This window comes from Pipistrellus hanaki (assembly GCF_964339955.1).
Source record: "Pipistrellus hanaki genome assembly, chromosome: X".
NCBI lineage: Eukaryota > Metazoa > Chordata > Mammalia > Chiroptera > Vespertilionidae > Pipistrellus > Pipistrellus hanaki.
The window spans coordinates 47,287,367-47,299,632 of record NC_140524.1 but is presented as its reverse complement, the minus strand read 5'-3'; the positions used below and the strand labels follow the sequence as shown (position 1 = coordinate 47,299,632).

The 12,266-nt window shown below is 38.6% G+C and overlaps 1 protein-coding gene across 4 annotated transcripts in view; it reads left to right on the top strand.

Annotated features, from left to right (window-relative positions):
- Positions 1–11,874: 11,874 nt before the first annotated feature.
- The window catches only part of MID2 (midline 2), a 131,366-nt gene continuing 130,974 nt past the window's right edge, over positions 11,875–12,266 (top strand). Inside the window, exon 1 of one of the 4 annotated variants that reach the window (XM_084870457.1) lies at positions 11,875–12,049. The gene's annotated coding sequence lies outside the window, so the exon portion shown is untranslated. The remainder of the gene's footprint in view (positions 12,050–12,266) is intronic. The other 3 variants (XM_084870453.1, XM_084870455.1, XM_084870454.1) reach the window with 3 other exon arrangements.

Below are 12,266 nucleotides of genomic sequence, written 5' to 3'. Positions count from 1 at the left end.
ATTCTCCCACAGAAGCAAAAATGACCATTTTAACCTGTTAACCTGGGAATTCCTTTTTTAATTACGAAGCATATAACGGGGGCTTACTCTTTCACTAGGACGTGTCAGTACGTCACGCCCGGAGGATGTAATTTCATATTATTATTATTTTTTTATTTATACTTAAAATAAATGAAAAGACTATGAAATATATATTTTTTCATTTGTTTATATATAAAGCAGAAAGGAAAATACAAATTTACAAACAAATAGAAAAGAATACCAACAAAAAAATGGAAACATCGAATTAAAAAATTATAAATTTTACAAACAATTATAAAGATTACAAAAAATAATTTTTTTTATTTTGATACACAATAAAAAATATAAAAAGTTAACAATTACATAACAATAAACAAAAGCACACAAATAAAATAGAAATATTGAGTTTAAAAAATTAAAATATTGATGTAAAAATTCAAAACTCAACTTCCGTGTGATATATTTTAAAACAATTGTTGATACATAGTGCTACCTTACAATCCGAACACCAGTATATAGATTCTTTCCTAACACCTTTTTTGTAGCAAACTCGGTATTTCCTGGATTTAGTTTTTCTTATATCGCTTTTCATTTGTTCTGGAAAATGCCTTTCAACTAAGCATGATGGTTTAGATGTAGAGCTGCTTGTTGATGTCTTTGGGTGGGTTTTCACTATGTTGTTATCTACCATTTTCTCTACACACTCTATCAAAAAGTGTAATCGATCCAAATGACCTTTATCTTTTTTGTATATAATATATGCATTGAAGCAGCACATATCAATTAATTGTAGAAAATTTTTTTTATAAAAATTTTTTACCGTATTACGGGCAGCCGTGTAGGCCACCATAACTCCATCTTCCAAATCTACGCCGCCCATATTCTTGTTATAATCCAGGATAACATTCGGTTTTTCTTGCCTTCTTCCTCTCTTTTCAATCATTGTCTTTTCGTCATTATGAATAGAACTGAGCATCAATACGTCTTTTTTATTTTTCCATTTTAAAACCATAAGTTTGTCTTTGAATCTTACTATATGTTCATTTTTCTGTAATTTTTTTTTGTTTTTATTTCACTGGGGATTCCGACTCTCTTTATCCTCATTGTTCCAACAATGTCTGTATTGTTTTGTCACAAGAGTTCAGCCAAATGAATTGACATATAGAAATTATCTAAGTAAATCCTATACCCTTTATTCAGTAAGTCATGTGTTAACTCCAAAACAATTTTTGTTGAACACGTCCACCACTCTCACTAGCGAAATTATACTGATTCCCTCCATGTCTTAAATTCATGTGGAGACATGTATGGATGACTAATACCTTTGTTGTTCAGAAATATACGTCCCACCTGTTTCAGGGAGCAACATATATTTCAAGGACATATTCATACGTCCTACTCATACCCGATATTGTTTACTTTTGACGTATTTATAAGTCCCGCTCGGTTAACAAGTTAAAATGTAATATTATGTCACTATACAGTTTAAAACCCTTCAGTATATCTAGAAAAAATATAAATTCTTTACCAACTAGCTATAGTTTATATAATCTAGTCTATCTATCTCTCTGGCTTCATCTCCCTTGTTTTAGCCCCAACCCCAGGTCTTCTTTAAGTGCTTGAAACACGCTAAGCTCTCTTGAACCAGGGTCTTTGTACTTGTTCTTTCCTCTGCTTAGTACATGCTCACCACCACTCCTTTATATCCGTTAAGTCTGAACTCAAATGTCAACTCCTTAGAGATGCCCGTCAGCAGATGATTGGATCCAGAAACAATGGTATATCTACACAATGGAATACTATGCTGCCATAAAAAAGAAGGAATTCTCATCATTTGCAGCAACCTGGATAGAATTGGAGAACATCATGCTGAGTGAAATAAGCCGGTCAATGAAAGAGAAATACCACATGACCTCACTCATTTATGGATAATAAAGAACATTATAAACTGATGAACCAAAAGGTAGATATAAAGACAGTAAAGCAACAAGCAGGCTGTCAAATTACAGCGGGAAGGGTAGGGAGATATGGGGGAGATAAGAGATCAACCGAAGGACTTTTATACATGCATATAAGTACAACCAATGGACACAAAACTCTGGGGAGGGAGTGTGTGTATGGGGGGGGGGGGTAATGCTAAAATAAGTACACAGATAATAATTTAATATAAAAAAAAGAAATTGGGCCAGTACCCTAACCTGACCCAGACAAAGAGACAGCTCATCTAGGATAGAATACAGCAAAGAATCCAAATATTTGAATGAGTGCAATGACAGTAATTAAAATTGGGAGATTTGAAAGCACGTAAATTCAAAATTACTTTAGATTGGATTATGTAACCAAGACAATGGTGTTTGTTCTGAATTCTGAACAAAAAAGAATCAGCTATGTAACTATCTTGGCAAGTACTCTTCAGGTCAGCCAATTATGACCTTTAGACCAAATCCTGTCCACAACCTGTGCTTGTAAATAAGGTTTTATTGTTTATGCATTGTCTATGGTTGTTTTTGCACAGAGATAAGTAGTTGAGACAAAAATCATATGGCCCACAAAGCCTAAAATATTTACCATTTGGCTAGCTACATAAAAAGGTTGTCCACACCTGCTGTAGGTAAAGGTAACAGCAAATGCAAAGGCTTTATGCAGGGATGAGCTTGGAGAATTCACAAAACAGAAGTACTGAAATGGGTAAGAGGAACAGTGGTATGTATGTTGCCTCAGATCAACATTAAACCCACTGGTCTGCAGAATCCACCTTCTTTCCTCTTTTGAAGGCTATTTATCTCAAGCCTTTGAGGATATGATATTGGTACTTCTCCCATGTACGATTTCCCAGAATCTTACATGGCAATGGCTTCATTGATCTTATTTGAAGGTTCTCAGTGGCCGAGGGGATAAGTGATTCAAGCCAGAAGATTTGAACTAATTTAGAGTAGCACTGTTAACCCATCACAGGCCAGTATCCACCTAACAGGTCAATATTAATAGAAGGGCATTATCTCCAATCAATATCTTTTTATTTTATTTTAAAAAATATATTTTTATTTATTTCATTGAGGAAGGGAGAGGGAGACAGTGATAGAAACTTCAATGATGAGAGAGAATCATTGATCAGCTGCCTCCTGCACACCTCACACTGGGGACCAAGCCTGAAACTCAGGCATATATCCTAACCTGAAATCAAACTGTGCAACCACTGAGCCCACGCGGCCCAGGCTCAATGTCTCATTTGAAACTTGAATCCCACTTGACATCATTTCACTGATATCTTTGTGTAGAAATTATCATGGGTCTTAATGTTAAATCTGATTAATATCATTATATAGATACCTATAGCCATACATATTCATATGTACCTATGACAGTGTTTCCAAAACTCTCTTTTGAGAGACACATGTATCCTGTTAGATATTAATAAGTGAGTATAACGTGAAAGTCTTACGGTCAAATATATTTGAGGAATGCTAAACACAGCTAAAATTGATTTTATTTCTGGCAAGACTTCTTAAAGCCTTAATATGCTAATGTGTGCTGTAAGTCTCTGAGAAGGAGATTCATTGTGCAGCATTTCCTAAACTTATTTGGTCAATTATTTTTTCTCAGAATACCAGTAAATACCTTGAGGGACACTAGCATTTCTTGAGTTAACTTGAGAATTGCTGGCATATAGTCAGTTGAGTCCCTGAGTAATGTGTCTGGCCTCCCAACATGAATCTGCTATGAATACACTAATTCTGCCAAGAGGCCCTCTTCCATGTGTGATATTCTCATTGTAGATTGAAGACCAGGGTAAATCTATCAGTGTGGTGTAGGTCATCTCTGGACCACCCTCTTTCCTGTAAATTACCATTGATCCAGGAAATATTAATACCCACTTTGAGCCAGACAGTATTCTAGGTGTTGGAGATACACCATTGATGGAGACAGACAAGGTGTTGCTCTCATGGAATGTATATGCTAGCATGTGTATGCACCAGCAGGGCATATAACAAATATATATATATATAGTAATTTTAGTTAGATATACACTGAGTGGCCAGATTATTATGCATTTAGAGATCATAATAATCTGGCCACTCAGTGTATACCCCATATAGTAAAAGGCTAATATGCAAATTGTCCCCTCGACCAGGAGTTCAACCAGCAGGTAGGCTGGCCAACCACCCATGTCCCCTCCCCCTGGCCCTGCTGGCCTGACCCCACCCATGCACGAATTCATGCACCGGACCTCTAATATATATACACTGAATGGACAGATTTTTATGAATTCAGAGATCATAGTAATCTGGCCACTCAGTGTAAGTGCCCTAAATGAATGTTATGTTAGAGAATAGTGTGAATGGGTTCATTTAGATGGGGTGGTTAGGGAAGGCTTCTGTGAATAGGTGATGTATAACCTGAGGGAGTAAACAGCTATGTGAAGAGTTAAAGGATAATCACCCCTACAGAGAGAAGAGGACATGAAAAGTTTCTGAGGTCCTCAAGAATTTGTGGTTCAAGTGATATTAGAAGGCCAGTGTGTTTGATTTCAGTGAGCAAGGAACATGTGATCAAGTATAACAAGAATGAAACAGGATGAGATTGAAGAGGTAAGCAGGGACTAATCATTGCTAAGTCTTATAGAACAGTTTAAGTAATTTGAATTCTATTTTAGTGGCAATGAGAGGATGGAGTAAAATGATCAGATTTCCATTTTGGGGGGAAAAATAACTCTGGGAGAAGTGCTGATTGCACTTGATAAAGTAGAAGTGGGGAGACCAAAATAAGACTTTACAATGGATTAAATGTAGCATTTTGGGGAGAGGAAGGTGTCAAGGATGACACCCTAGTGTACAGTATAAGCAGTGGATGGAGCAATTTAATGAGATTAGGAGGAGTAGAAACCAAGAGTTCTCTTTTGGTCACATTATCTTAGTGCTGTCTACAAAGCACCCAGTTGAAGATGTTAAACAGTCAGGTGGATATGCAAGTCTGGGCTCAGGGGAAAGATTTGAAGTGGAAAGATAAAAATGGGATTGCCCTTAAAACTATGGGACTGGAGGAAGTCATCTAGGGAGTAAGTGTAGATAGAGAAGCCAAGGATTGAGTCTGAGGAACCCCAACCTTGGGAGTTAGAAAGACATCAGGAGGAAACAGAGCATGAGGAACAGGCAGCAAGATGGGAGAAAAACCAGGAAGATGTGGTGCAACAGCAGCCAGACTCTAAGTGATCTGGTGAACTGGTTAGGAAGGCATGGCCAATAGGTAGGTTAGACTTGGATCTGAAGACTAATTAAAACTCTAGGAGAATATTTACCAATGTAATATAGATATCAAACATATATGTTATGTGTTTATAACAAACATGTATGTAACAGAGCAATTCATATATATATATATATATATATATATATATATATGCCTAAGCAACTGAACGGCTGGTCGCTATGACATGCACTGACCACCAGGGGGCAGATGCTCAATGCAGGAACTGGCCCCCTTGTGGTCAGTGTGCTTCCACAGCCAACCTCCCACAGCCAGCCAACCTCCCGTGGTCCCTCCCCATCAGCTGGCCAGCCCCAATCAGCCCTAATCCATCGGGACTGAGCAAGATGGCCCTGATCAGCCTGATTGCCGGCCAGGCCAAGGGACCCCACCCATGTAAGAATTCATGCACTGGGCCTCTAGTAAAATAAATAAAAGCAATACCAAAATATAGATAAAAGGGGAATAAAATGTATCTGGAGCATACTATTTCTCCATACTGGGAGCATATTTATTTTGAACCACTGTCTCTTAAGCAGCCCAAATGGCCTATTCAGAACAATATCGCATTGATGAGCTCATGCCAAAAGTACTTCTCACCATCCTATTAAAAGCCCCCTAGTTATAAAAGCCTTCAGGTCAACCTCTGCATTTCAGACAACTAGCTGCTTCTTTTAAGATCCTATAAAGGTTCCCTTTTTCAGATTGAACAATTCTCTTGTGCAATAAAATCTCCCTTCTGTGATTTTTTTACCCTCTGAAACAGACTGGGCTCTGTGCTTTTCTCTGTAGAAAGTATCTGGAGCCATTCCCCCTCTCCCTCCCCTTTTCTTAGTTGGGGGAAAAAAAAGAGGCCATGAGCTGTCCCTTTCATACCCTAGGACTGTGGTGTAGAGAACCTGCCTTAGTTTAATTCAATTAAACACCTCAAACTGAAGCTGTCAAACATATTTTTTTTCATGTGTCCGGTTTATTTTGTTAGTAGGATCAACACATGTTATATACAAAGGTAATTAAACAATTATAAACAAATAATTTAATCACAGACTCCCAGCCCATTTTGCATCTCCTGCCAGCTACAAAACATTTACTTTCATACATTTACAGCAATAATTTGCATTGAACCACTGAAAGTGGGGATATGTTCAAAGCAGTTGTTTATGTGATATGATTCTCAAAATCTCCCACCCACCCCATCCCCACCCACACACACTATTAGCCACTCCTATCAGTTAATACATTGAAGGCCTCTGTAAAATTAAAACATTATCTACTAAGAGAGGCAAATGAAGACATTAATATTAAGCTCAAATTAGCTAATCCTTAATCAGTAAGGTCCTTTGTGAAAGGGACCTAGAAGTGGTTCAATTTTAAGGAGAAAAAGGAAAGATCCAGAATAGGGGCTGCTGCCTGGGGAGAGAAGGTGGGGTTCAGCACTACGTGGTGTGCTCTAGTAAGCCAGGGATTTATTTAAAAACATTGGCAACTCAGGTGGAAGGGACACTGCTAAAAAAATGTGAAGGACACAGATAATTTTTAAAGGACAATATAAATTTAATGCAATTTCCATCAAAATACCAATGTCATTTTTTAAATTACTAGAACAAAAAGTCATCAGATTTTTATGGAACCACAAAAAATTGAATAGCCAAAGCAATCCTGAGAAAAAAGACTGGAGCTTGAGGTATCATGCTACCTGACTTCCAGTTATACTTCAGAGCTATGATAATTAAAACAACATAGTATTGGCAGAGAAACAGCCTAGCTATAAAACAACATGTATATGGATAGATAATTTTCAACAAAGGACCCAGAAACACACAATAAAGTAAAGATTGTCTCTTCAATAAATGGTGCTGGGAAAACTGGAAAACCACATACAAAAAAAGAAACAGGATTATAGTTTTGTCCCCAAGTACAAAAATTAATTCAAAATTGATCAAAGACCTAAATTTAAGACCCAAAACAGTAAGTTACATAGAAGAAAACATAAGTACCAAACTTACGGAACTTGATTATAGAGAACATTTTATGAACTTGACCCCTCAGGCAAGGGAACTAAAGGCAAAAATAAATTAATGGGACTATATCAGACTAAAAAGCTTCTGCACAGCAAAAGAAACTGACAACAAAACGGAGGCAATCAACTAGATGGGAGATGATATTTGCAAACAGTAGCTCAAAGGTATAATTTCCAAAACATATAAAGAACTCAAAATTCAACACCAATCAAACAACCCAATCAAAAAGTGGACAGAGGACCTGAAAATACATCTCTCCCAAAGAGAAATACAAATGACAACCAGATATATGAACAATGTTCAACCTCAATGGCAATTAGGGAAACACAAATCAAAACTACAATGAGATAGCACCTTACACCAGTCAGAGTAGCTATTATCAACAAGACAAGCAATAACAAGTGTTGGAAAGGTTGTGGGAAAAGGGAATCCTCATCCACTGCTGGTGGGAATGTAGACTGGTACAACCACTATGGAACGTTGTCTGGTGATTCTTCAGAAATTTAAGAATAAAACTACCATATAACCCAACAATCTCTCTCCTGAGTATATACCCTAATAACTTGAAATAATGTATTAACAAAGACATATGCACCCCTATGTTTATTGCAGCATTATTCATGGTGACCAAGACATGGAACCAACCAAAGTGTCCTGTGATAAAGGACTGGATAAAAATGTGGTATATATACACAATGGAGTACCACACGGCCATAAGAAAGGCTGAAATAGCATCATTTACATCAACATGGATAGGTCTTGAGAATATTATGTGAAGTGAAATAAATCAGTCAGAAAAAGCTAAGAACCATATGATTTCACTTGTATGTGGGCTATAAAACTGAAACTTGTGGACACAAACAGCAGTGTGGTAGTTACCAAAGGGAAAGGTATTGGGGGTTTAGGGATCCCTAATATATGGTGACAGAATATTTGACTTTGGGTGGTGGGCACATAGTGCAATATAGATCTTATAACATAGAAACACAGACCTGAAACCTGTATGATCATAATAACCAATGTCACTCCAATAAATTTAATTATAAAATTAAATTAAGTTAAATTAAAGGACAATAAAGGCCATTGAAAGAGAATCTCTAAGTGCCAGTTCTTCCAAGAGCTAGCTAGCTTGGTTCAGGCGTGACTGTGATGAAAATGGTCAGTTCTTAACAGTTTAGAAAATTCTCCAGTTCTCTGCAGGGATCATAACAAATGAGGTTAAAGAATTCTCAGGAATCAATCCACTCAAATTTATGTTTTTGGTGTGTTTTTTTTTTTTTTTGAGACAAAACTTAAAACTTTTTTAAACTACAAAAGAAATTCTCATTGTAGAATATTCAAACAGTTATAAAATACATAGAATCAAACCAGAAATATCCCCTTAAACACCATTGCAATTCCAGGCTCAAACTGTTTACAGTGTGCCCTCCCAATTTTTTTTCTATGCATTTATCGGCATATACATATATCTAACATCTTACACAAATACAAAAATCTTTACCAGTTCTGTAAACCTCCTCATTCTTTTATTTTCTTAAAATTTGTTTTATTGTAGAAAAATATACATATAGTAGCCTCTCTTTATCCGTAAGGCATATGTTCCAAGATGCTTGAAACTGCAGAGAGTACTAAATCCTATACATACTTTTTTTCTATACATGCATACCTATTATTAAGCTTATTTTATATATTAGGTATAGTAAGAGATAACAACAATAACTAGTAAGAAAATTGAAAAATTATAACAATATACTGTAATGTGTGTGTGTGTGTGTGTGTGTGTGTGTGTAATATAATGTGTATATATATCCTATCTAATAAACAGGGAATATGCAAATTGATCACCACACCATAACAAGATGGTTGCACCCACAGTGGAGGCCGAGTTCCTGTAACAAGCCTTAATGAGCAATCAGCAGGGACCTGAGGCTGCAGGATTGGGGACATGAAGCTCAGCCCTCCCACCTGGTGGGGCTTGACAGGGGACCTCAGGCCATGCCCCCTGCCTGGCAGGGCTTGACAGGGGACCTGAGACCATACCCTCCACCTACAGGGCTTGACTGGGACCTTAAGACGTTTTCTCCACCCTGGCCCGGGCCAGGGGACCTCAGATCGTGCCCCCCCCCCCCACACCAGGTCAGGTGACCTGAAGTTGCACTCCCCACCCAGTGGGGCTTGATGGGGGTGGGGCCAGCCAAGTCTGGATCTAGCCCAATAGGGGTGAGGCCAGCTGGGTCTGGGTCTCACATGATTTTGAGGCCCACGTGGGTGGGTGGGGACTTGACTCTGGTTCCCATGGTGCACCCTAGACTCTGGCAGGAGGAAGATTTTCATATACATTTTACTAATTTTATTTCATCTCTGACACTTCTATTATAGAGAAAGGGCAAATGGCAATATTAAAATATTTCCTCTAATTAATTCCCTTTTAATGTGCATGAATTTTGTGCACTGTGTCACTAGTGTGTGTGTGTGTGTATGTGTGTGTGTGTGTATAATTCTTTATCCATTCCTCTGTTATGCTAGGATCAGTTTACTTCTGCCCCAGTAACATTGCAAAAATAATTTTTATTTTTGCAAAGAATATATCACATAAAACTCAACAATTTAAACTATACAGTACAATATTGTTGACCATATGCACCCTGCTGTGCAACAGATTCCTCAGAACCCTTCCATCAAACCCTGCATGACTGAAACTCACCCACGGAAAACAACTCCCTGCCTCTCCTCCCCCTGGCCCCTGACAAACACCATTCTACATTCTGTTCTTATAAGTTTGACCACTTTAGACATATCCTAAAAGTAGGATCATGCAGCATTTATCCTTCTGTGATTGGCTTATTTTACTTAGTGTATTATCATCAAGCATCATCCTCGTCATATGCCACATTCCCTTTATGTATATGCCACATTTTCTTTATCCACTCATCTATTAGTGGACATTTATGTTGTTTCCAACTTGGCTTTTGTGAAAAATGTTGCAATGAACATGGGAGTGCAAATATATCTTTGAGAGTCTGCTTTCAATTCTTTCAAATATACATCCAGAATTAAGACTATTGAATCCTATGTTAGTTCTATTTTTAATATTTTGAGAAACCTCTGGACTCCTGAATTTTTTCCATAGTGACTGCACCATTTTACATTCCCATCAACAGTGTACAAGGGTTCCAATTTTTCCACATCCTTACTAGCACATTTTCTTTCTGTTTTGGTTCACTTCTTAATAATGGCCATTTTGATAGGTGTGAGGTGATATCTCATTGTGGTTTTGATTTGCATTTCCCTGATGATCAATGATGCTGAGCATCTTTTCATATGCTTTTTGGTCATTTGTATGCCTATCTCTTCTTTGGAGAAATATCTATTCAACTCCATTGCCCGTTTTTTAACTGGGTTATTTATTGTTTTGTTATTGGTTTGTAGGAGTTGTTTATATATTCTGGATATTAATGCTTTATCAGATATAAGGCTTGCAAATATTTTCTCTTCATTCTTGCCTTTTTAGTTTGTTGATTCTTTTGCTGCACAGTTTTCGAGTTTGTTGTAGTCCCACCTGTCTATTTTTGCTTCCCTTGGCTGTGCTTTTGGTGTGACTCTAGCTTTTACTTCTTTTAGGGCCAGACTTTCATCAGGATGGCCTGGTTGTGATTTTTGCCTTCCTTTCCAGCTCAGTGCTCTCTAGCATATTGTTTAAAAGGGGTGTTGCCTAATTACTACTGCTTCTCCAGTGGGATACACCCAGAGTTACCTTAATTTTTCTGGGCTCATTTCCATGCGCAGTAATGGGAGGCCTATGTGAGAGGGGATGCTTCCTTCCATTTTCTAGCTTCTATCCCCTTTTTCGCCCTCTCTCCCACAAGTTTGGAAGATAATCTCCTCTGGGCCACCCGTTTCTTCTCTTTGGAATCCTCCTTTTAAGTGAGGGAGGTGGTCTCTGAGCCAATGACAGGTCAGCCAAGTGGAACTTCATACCAATGAAGGCTTCTGGATTCTAGATGAACCAATTAGCTTCTTAGAGACATTAAATACCTGGATAGCTGGCATCTGTTCTATTGTCCTCTTTAGTAAGGACTCTCTTGTTTTGTCCATCAAAGATTTGAATGTGCAAATGAAACCCTACTTTTTATTTTAATTTGATTGGCTTTAATTCATCCCCACATTTTTTTTTTTTTTTTTTTTTACCATGGCCAATAAAACACAGCCATTCTCCCTTTGTAAAAAGAAAGAGGGGTTGGGTTTCCTTCAATTGTCTGCCCTTTTCTGTCTCCTCCACTATTTTTGTTTTACTCTGTAGTCAACTTTGCATAGAGCAGCTTCATCAGAGGACCTGAGCTGTGGACTGACGCTCTCATCTCATTGTCGCTTGCAAGAGCCTTTTTCCTTTTTCTAAGCTGAGGGTTGGTGGGTGGAAGAAGAGTTTGGCCATAATTTGCTTTCTGCATTTCACACATTTTTGCCTAGCCAGTCTCTCTCTCTCTCTCTCTCTCTCTCTCTCTCTCTCTCTCTCTCTCTCTCTCTCTCTCTCTCTCTCTCTCTCTCTCTCTCTCTCTCTCTCACACACACACACACACACACACACACACACACGCACAAGCGCGCGCGCGCGCGCGCACACACACACACACACACACACACACACACACACACACACAAGCGCGCGCGCGCTCGCGCGCGGACACACGCCCAGCTCTGCCCCTCTTGGTGTGTCTTCCTTCAAGATGACAGGGCGCTGGAGAAAAGGCTTCTGGAATCAGCTGGTAGGTACAGTAGTAACCCTAACCCCACCCACCCGCTGCTTTTGCTTGCTCAGGTTTCTTGGGTCGCTACTACCCAGGGAGAAAACAAGTAAATGCGCCTCCAGAGGAGGGGCTAGGGAAACTGGGAGAAGAGGGGGCATCGGAAGGTGAGGTCGGGAAGGTGGCCAAGTGCCCCTGCTGCTGGGGCCTTCCCAGTGCTCCCTCAGGCCTCAGTCCC